General features: G+C 40.1%; 1 pseudogene; it reads right to left on the bottom strand.

Moving 5' to 3' along the window:
* Positions 1–5,084: 5,084 nt before the first annotated feature.
* Positions 5,085–5,945, bottom strand: LOC114224916 (melanoma antigen preferentially expressed in tumors pseudogene; annotated as a pseudogene).
* Between the last annotated feature and the right edge of the window lie 55 nt (positions 5,946–6,000).

Here is a 6,000-nt window from a genome sequence, read left to right as displayed (position 1 = left end):
GGAGAGAACTAAAGTTCAGAAAATTTAAGCAACATGACCAAGGTCACAGAGATTATAGGTAGAGAAGCTAAAGCTTGAATACAGATATTTGACTACATGGTGTTCTACTGATTGTCTTTATATACGAATTTTGAGTAAAACATTTCTCCTTTACCTACCCAACTCCCAATCCTTGACAGAAGGAGGAAAATTGATAACTCCATTTGAAACATGTTAGCACCATTTTCTGGTATTATCACTATATTTTCAATAGCATGCTTATTGTGATATATCCTGATTTTTCACTAATGACTACATGCTATAAAAGATGGGATTTAACTCCCTATACCACCGAGTCACATGAAAACATTTCCTTCCCTCATCTTTCCATTCCAAAAAAAAACTTGTATTCCTGACAATATCTGTAGATCTTTTTTCATGAGCTATGTTTTTCCACAGAAGAATCCTACAATCTCCTGCCTAAGGAATATAAATTGAGCCTTCAATATTCTGGGTATTAAGAACCCCATGGAAAAGGGTTCTGAGAGTCTCATTTTTGAGAATGTAGACTTTCACATTTCCCCCATTTTTATTATGGTATCTTCCCAGCATATCCACACTTAACTGTCTAGTATCTCCAAAAGCAGAACATCCTTGGATTCAACCAGTTAACCTTCAGGCTTCTGCTTGGAAAAAGTGGGAATAAAGAGGAACTGGGAACTCCTCCTTATAACACTGTCAACCCATTCCCTGCTTTCAGCTCTGCCCTGCATTCCCACCTTCAGAAGTACCTGGTGGTTTCAATTTGGGAGCCTTTCCAGGGTTCAGCAGTTTTAATTAATTTATTGGTAAGCTTAGGTTTCAGCTTTCCTAGATCTGCTAAGTCAGTTACCATTCATCCATCTGCTTGGCAATTCCAAAATTATCTGTTGTTCCAAAAATGTACTGGAATGTTAGATGACTGATTGAGAGGTGAAATCTTATACTTCGAATTAGCAAGCCAGATCAACCAATGAGAACACACTTGCCCATAGTGTTCTCAGTATCCTGGTCCTCTCCAAAGCTATTTAGGGAAAGGGAATGTTGGCTGAGAGAGGAAATTACAGATTATCCGTTCCATTTAAGTCAACAATTAAATAATCTTGTGTGAAAATTACTTCTAAGATCCATACTTCCATCACTACTGTTTCACAAAGAATTTTAACTTGTCTACTTGCATATATGGTCTCCAAGGAGACCTATCTGCTTCTTGTCAGTATATCCCCAATGCTAAGCATGCTGCCTGACTTATAACTGGTGCTCAATAAATGTTTGCTGAAAGGATGAACACAAAGATCTACCCCTCAGGTAGGGGTTTAGTTCAGTTCAGCAAGAAAGGATTATGATTCATGATCATAGAGAAGAGCAGTGAAATCCTCATGAGAAACTTCCTTGTACTTCCTTGTTCACAAGTGCTGCACGAATATGAATCCTTTTATTTTTTTTTTTTCAGTGCAGAAGATTCTTTTATCATAGCTTGGGGATAGGACCCATGGGCAGAAAGAGCTGCACTGGGATTGTGAGGAGTGACTAATCATAAACTTTTCAGTTCGTGGGGATTAGGGATAACATAAGCTTCTAAGGAATTGTGTATGTTGAAAGCAAGATCTCCAAAACCTAGGAGGGCTGGCTATTGCCAAGATAAGGTTGTTTTTAATCTTTAATGAAACATCAACATTAAGGTAGCATGAGTTCTTTGAGGGATGTCGTGCTCTGCATGTCTCAGGAATTTATCAGTGGGCTGCAAGTTGTAGGAGACTTAATTTTAGCTGCACTTATTTTGTCTTTGCTCTCCTCATCATTTTCCCCATGAACAATTTTGACCCTTAAATCTTTAAGGTTGCTGAGGGTGAAAGGTCTTATCTTCTATAACTTCTTCCTGATGAATAGGGGGTAAAGATGTCCCTACTTATGGATCAACATTGGTCAGTTGGGGATGTAGGAGTTATGAAAGGCGAAGGCAGCTAAATCCAAGGTAGACATCATATATGACTCTTCTTGAGTTGAAAGGATCATCTGTCATCTTGAAGTTATGGCATTCAAAGAGTCTCAGGACCAGGTGAAGAGACATTGGAGAAGACAACAAAGTAATATTAATATTACTATGAGAATATGAATCCTTTTAAAGATATTCTACCTAAGGTCTACTTTGGATAGACACTGGAGATTTAAGAGGAAAAATATATATAATTTATATATGCTTCAGGGGCACCTGGGTGGCTCAGTCGGTTAAGCATCCAACTCTTGATTTCAGCTCGGGTCATGATCTCAGGGTCATGAGATGGAGCCCCACGTCAGGCTCTGTGCTGGGCCTGGAGCCTGCTTAAGATTCTCTTTCTCCCTCTCCCTTTGCCCCTCCCCCTGCTTGCACACATGCACGTGCGCTCTCTCACTCTCTCTCAAAATAAATAAATCTTTTTTACAAATTTATATATGCTTCACATTTGAACCTCATCTTCAAACTCAGATGTTCAAGAAGCTAGTATTACTTCCTTAGTTCTAACTACTAAATTTCTACTGGGGTAGAAAGTCCCTCAAGTAATTAAGTAATTAATCTCAGTCAATCCCAGTAAGTCCCCACTCCCTTTTTTTCAGGGTGCATCCACAATCAGAGGGGCTTCTTCAGTACCAAGGCATTTATATATGTGGAAGGAGTAAAGAAAGGACAGGTAGAATCTGGTTCTCAGTGTCATCTGTCTGCATGGCATGTGCCAACCAGTTCAGTCTGCAAAGAGGGAGGGGTGGAAGATGAGCTTAGGAGAAAGGACATTAGGAATGGAAAATGCCAAGAGAAGCTTGATTAATATCTCAAATATATTATCCCACCTTTTCCAATTGGAATCTCATGGGGTTGATTTCCTTCAATTTTAATTTTATCACATTTTTGCTCAAACTTCTTCCTTGTCTTATCTGTCTTTCCAGGAGTGCTCTGTACCCCCTTCCCACATTCCCCAGTGGTTTATTTCGCCTGACCCAGGCTGTTTGTTTCTGTCTCACAGTTGTCCTGCTGCCAATAGGGTGGAATGACCAGGCTGCGCCAAGCTATCCGTATAATATCACTCCTGGCAGGAAGAGAGATTTGTAACAGTAATACATATTGCGACTTCCTCACATTCCGGACACTCCCAGGAATCATGTGGGGCCCACTTGTACATAATTGGCTCTCCACTTCATTCATCTGGCAGCCAAGACCCATAAACTAAATCTGGTTTCCAGCAACAGCAGTGGTAACATCAGTATCAAAACTAGTTTAGTCCATTCCACAAATGTAAAATTTTTTAAATTTGCTTTGACAAATACTCCTGTGAGCAGTGTTTCTGGAGACCACCTCCAACCATATTTTTACTGAGAACTTGTCTTTTTATAAATCATAACAGTAATAACAACTGACATACAGTGAACCTTTTTCTGGGCTTAGGCTAAATGTTTTACATAAACTTTCTCATTAAATCCCCATCACAATCTCATCTCCATTTTACAGATAAAGAAATAGGATTATAGAGAATAGTTACATTATTTTCCTGAACTCACATAGCTTATAAATACTGGGTCCAGAATTAACCAAGAATTATGCCAGAATTTGAACTCCTAACCACTATCATATTCGGCCAACCAAATTGGCATACAAATTTATTAAGTAACCTCTAACTTAAAAGATAGTACCAAAAAATTAGATGTCATTAGGAAAAAGAGAAATTCAAACTCATATTAGCTGTTCTAGGTGAAAATAATATTTATTTACCAACTGAAATACTAAAACAGATATGTAATTAACACCAAAATGTAACCTGAAGAAAGCAAGAGTGAATGGGTCCATTTTTTTTAACTTTAGAAACACATTCATAACTACCACAGTGATGAAACAACTAAGCAGAAAGCCAGAAACAAAACAAGTAAATCAAAAAACTATCCCATTCCATTTCTGCCTCTATTCCTTTTTATAATTTTCTTCTCCTGGTACTTGGATATAAAATACTAGGGAAGTGTACATTTATTTATCCTCATGTTATAAAAAGACAACCTGAGAGAGCTGAACCACCACTAAGCTAAGAATCAGAAACTACACTCAATGCAAACTCAACCACTAACCAGCCATGAGAAATTAGTGGACATGTCGCTTGAGCGTTGTCTTAAAGAAACATGCAAAATAAGAGGGGTAGACTGAATAAGCTTGCAGGTTCTTTCCAGCTTGAACATTCTTTTATGTCAATCATGTAGCTCAAAATACGAACATTTCTTTTCTGAATTAGCAGGCCCAGAGGGAGCTCTTGGAGAAGAAAAATATAATAGGAAATTAAAAATAAGTAAGGATCTATCATTACAGATCAAGCCCAAAGTTGCATATTTCTAAAAGGCAGGTAATCTTATTGTCTCAACTATTATACAAATGCAGCTGAAATGAGTCAATAATAGTATTTTTCATACCATACGGGGACTTCTATCTTAAATACTACACCACCTCTCTTTGTCTTACTGCTACTTGTTACTCTCTGTTCTCATCTCCAACATAGTTCACCCTAAGAATTTTTCCTTCACTCTCTCTGGAGAAAAATAAATCCACCCTTAGCATTCTGTGAATTTCCTAATAGAAACTTTTTATAATTTATTGTAATTGCTTATGAATTGATTTTTCTTCTGACAATATCATAAGCTCTGAGAGTCTGTCTCTTTTTCTCAGTAGCACCTACAACAGTTACTGGCACATGGTAGTTGCTCAATGAATTTTCTCTGGTCCAATTCCCTCACTTACAGATGAGAAACTGCAGCTCCTGGACACAAACACTAAATTCCTGGCATAGCACTCTTTTCACCACATAACACTGTCTCTCAAACTCTGAAGTATGTATTACATATTTTCAGACTAACTTTAAGTAGAGACAGGGATGATAATAACTCTATTATAAAATGCAAATATGCTAAGACATATGTGGAGTTAAAAAAAGTCTTGCCCTAGATAAATGCAAGCAGAAAAAATAAAAAATTGCTAGCTGATTGTGAGATATGGATAGGATCAAAAAAGTTGCTGACAATTCCTCAGCTTTTAAATCAAATCACACCATGACCAGTTAAAAGACATAACATAGGTGTTTACTCCCAGGACCTAGCAGGGGAAAAAAAGAATCCATAGAGAGCTTCTGTAGGTGGTGCAGCTGGAGGAACTGAGAGGTGAATCGGGTGACACGCTGCTTCTCCTCCTTGGAGGGCATCACGTGGATATGGGAGAGCACGAGTCTCCGCACATTACTCATCTGGCCCAGGTAAGGAGCAAACATTCCCAGGGTGGACAGCTTCCAAGTGCAGTTCACTTCCACCTCCAGGATACTGTCCAGCTGCACCATATTCAGGAACTTCTTAATATTTTGGATGGCCATTGTAAAAATCTTCAGCTTCTTACAGCACAGGTGGAGTGAACTTCTCTGTGTGGCCCACCTAAGGAGGTAGGTGAGGCATTCATCCTGGGTCCTGTCCCTGAGGCAGAGGTCTATGGACACAACCAATGGAGCCAAGGGCTGCCTCATCCTTACACCGTCCTTGGCCACTGGTCCCATCAGTGGGTACTCATGGGCCCTGGCTCCAGACCACACTCTCCAGAAGTTCTGACCAGTATTCCATAAATCCAGCACCTGCAGTTTCCACCTCCTGGGGTGAACCTTCTGGGCAAGCAAGGCGTCAAGCCCACTGAGCGCTGCTTGTAAGATTGCCTGGTGAGGTGTCTGCATCAGACCCCCCAGAGGGAGGTGGGCAAAGGACCAGGCACACACCATCACCTTCAGGGTCTTGTTGTATCTCCCAGCAAAGGCCACCATGAACAGTGGCGGGAAGAGCTCTGAGGGCAGATACTCCTGAGCAGTAATGGCCAAGGCCTCGTCCTTTAGCAGGCTCTTTCCTGCCAGTTCCAGGAGTCTGGGTGGGGCCTGGATGCTCATCCTGAATCTGCTCTGAAAGGAATCCAGCTCTGACGCAGATGGCCAGGTCCTTAGG

The sequence above is a fragment of the Eumetopias jubatus genome, unplaced genomic scaffold, assembly GCF_037043125.1.
Source record: "Eumetopias jubatus isolate StellerSeaLion01/CBP00866 unplaced genomic scaffold, mEumJub1_p1.0 scaffold_2, whole genome shotgun sequence".
Classification (NCBI taxonomy): domain Eukaryota; kingdom Metazoa; phylum Chordata; class Mammalia; order Carnivora; family Otariidae; genus Eumetopias; species Eumetopias jubatus.
Note: the sequence above shows the minus strand (reverse complement) of the source record. Positions and strands in the feature narration are given on the sequence as shown.